This window comes from Tupaia chinensis, unplaced genomic scaffold (assembly GCF_000334495.1).
Source record: "Tupaia chinensis unplaced genomic scaffold, TupChi_1.0 Scaffold000442_1, whole genome shotgun sequence".
In the NCBI taxonomy this organism is placed as follows: Eukaryota; Metazoa; Chordata; class Mammalia; order Scandentia; family Tupaiidae; genus Tupaia; species Tupaia belangeri.
In genome coordinates, this window is record NW_006159947.1 from 54,352 (window position 1) to 57,194 (window position 2,843).

The following is a 2,843-nucleotide window of genomic DNA, read 5'->3' on the forward strand; positions in this document are numbered from 1 at the left end:
ACGCCCACCTGTCACGCTTTATTTCTGACCTAATAAATCAGTACAAATGATGTGATCCACACAGCCATCCATCGCGGACCCCTCCCTGCACGCACACACGCCCCTGTCCCCAGTGAAACCAGAGGAGAAAAGTAATGTTCTCTGAATCCGAATACCCCAGCTCGCCCTTCGCGATAAAAAACACTTAAAACAAGAGTCCATTTTAGGTATGCCCATGTTTCCTTTCTTCTCCATTGAAGAGAGGTACCGAGATTCTTTTTTTATATAATTATTTTATTTAACTTGATTTAATTATTCATTTAATTAATTAATTATTTATTTTTTGGGGAAAGGTTTTTGTTATAGAGCGCGTGTACTTGCCAGAAAGACAGAGAGAGACAGAGAGACAGAAAGCAAGAAATCACCCCCCAGAGGGGATGGCCACGCTGCAATCCCTTCTCCTCCATTCTCCTCTTGGGATCTTGGGCACGCACGCACACGCGCCCAGCATAAGTTTAAGCCACCGGGTCCAAGACTCAAACTGTGATCAACCACATGGGAGTCCAGCAACAGAACTATTATGCCAACTGCTGGTCCCATTATTCATTTATTTTTAATTTGACCAGAGAGGGACAGAGAGAGAAAGAAAGTGAGAAAACAAGACACCAGATCCGGGACTTGAACCGCAGTTGACCGTGTGGGAGTTCAGCGCCCTTAACCACCATGCCATCTGCTGGTCCAAGGTCCCAAGATTCTATTGTGTGGATTGCTTTAGAAAGATATCTGAGCTGGTAGTGAGTGAACTCTTGTTAGATCAAACCCTGAGTTTTCCCTGGGCAATCTGGTTCTTTGTGACCCCAGAGCCAGCGAGGAGCTGAAGCTCTCCTTCAGGACATTGCTGGGACCAGCGCATGTGCTCGGAAAGCTCTCTGTATAGATGGGTCGCTCCTGTGGGACACGTGGGACACCCCCCCTCCCCCGGTTCTCTCGCCTTCTCCAAGTGTCACTGTCCTCAGTAAAGCATTCTTGCGCTTCAGTTTCACCTTGTCTAATGGACAGGATCCATTGTCATGCGCCTAAAACTTGTGTTCCTCTGGGCTTTGTTCCTCCAAAGTGAGAATGCCATGCACCCCCACCTTTTTTATTTTTTTATTTTTGGAGAGGTTTTTTGCTATAGGGTGCGTGCTCTCACCAGAGAGACAGAGAGAGACAGACAGAAAGATGGCCATGGCACAATACCTTCTTCTCTTGGGATCCTGGGTACCCAGCATGAGTTTAAGTCACCAGGTCCAGGACTCGAATCGTGATTGACTGCACGGGGAGTCCAGCGGCATAGCCATTACACCATCTGCTGGTCCCAACCCCACCATTTTTGTTTCGTTTCATTTTGTTTCAAAGATTTCTTGAGCTGATCCGAACAGGATAGTACTCTACGAAGAAAATGGCTAACCCAAGACAGGGCAAGTTAGAGATTCCTTAAGCCAAGCTGGAGAAGACAAGGGGCCACACATGTGAGATCTGGCTCAAGGGGCCGGCAGGTGGCATGGTAGTTAGGGGCGCTGGACTCCCACATGGTCGATCACGGTTTGAGTCCCGGATGCAGAGGCTTGCTTTCTCACTTTCTCTCTCTCTTTTTTTTCTCTTTCTGTCCCTCTCTGGTCAAATTAAAATAAATAAAGTTAAGGGGCCAGCAGTTAGCTTAATGGCTATGTCGCCGGACTCCCATGTAGTCGACCGTGGTTCGAGTCCCGGCCCCAGTGGCTTAAACTCACGCCGGGTGCGTGTGCATGCGTGCCCAAGATCCCAAGAGGAGAATGGAGGAGAAGGGATTGCGGCGTGGCCATCCCCCCTGGGGGGTGATTTCTCGCTTTCTGTCTCTCTGTCTCTCTCTTTCTGGCGAGCACATGTGCCCTATAGCAAAAAAAAAAAATTTAATTTAATTTAAAAACTCTAATAAATAAATAAATAAAGTCAAATAAAATAACTCTTAAAATAGAAGAAAGAAAACGCATTCATGAAGTTTTCTTAGAATTTTACAAAGGGACTTAAGAAATAGACTGAAACAATGGGGTCCTTTTTACTTTGCCCACGTGTGACCAATGTGAGGAACTTGCTCCCACATCTGGGAGAGGAACTACCGACTAGGAAGCTTTATTAGACAGCTGTCTGCTCCGTGGATCAGCTCTGCTCTGGCACCTCCGTGGAGACTCAGGCCAGGCCCCCTGTACCAGCCTTGTGTGCATAGTCACCTCTGAGGGGGCTTGGGCCGCATGCCTCCCACATCTGGAAACGGGCCTCGGTACGTGTTAACTCACTCTCTCGGTGACCCCTTCTCCGATGCCCGGCCTTCTAGACACCTTACGTTCCCAGCAGCTTACCCCTTTGACTATCTCTCACCCTTTATTTGGAAGTCGCGTTTAACCGTGGCCCCCTTTCCGCCCGCAGAGTTGGAGGACCAGTTTGGAGTTCCAGGTCTGAGCATACCCACTGTGGACAGGATGGAAAAGTAGAAAAAAAAAAAATCTTACTCAATGTTCTTTTTTTTTAAGATTTATTTTATTTTATTTATTATTACTATTTTAATTTGCTATAGGTCACATGCACTCACCAGAGTGGGGGAGGGGAGTAAGAAAGCAAGCCGCCAGGTCCGAAGCTCGAACCACAATCAGCCATGTGGGAGTCCAACACCTTAACCACCTCACCACCTGCTGGCTCCTTATAGAATGTTCTTACAACACATTACAAATCACTGGACTGGTTTGGAATCCGAGCCTCAGTACTGTTTTTTGTTTTTTGGAGAGGTTTTTTTTTGTTTGTTTCTTTTTTTTTTTTTTTTTTTTTTTAGGGTGTGTGCACTCACCAGG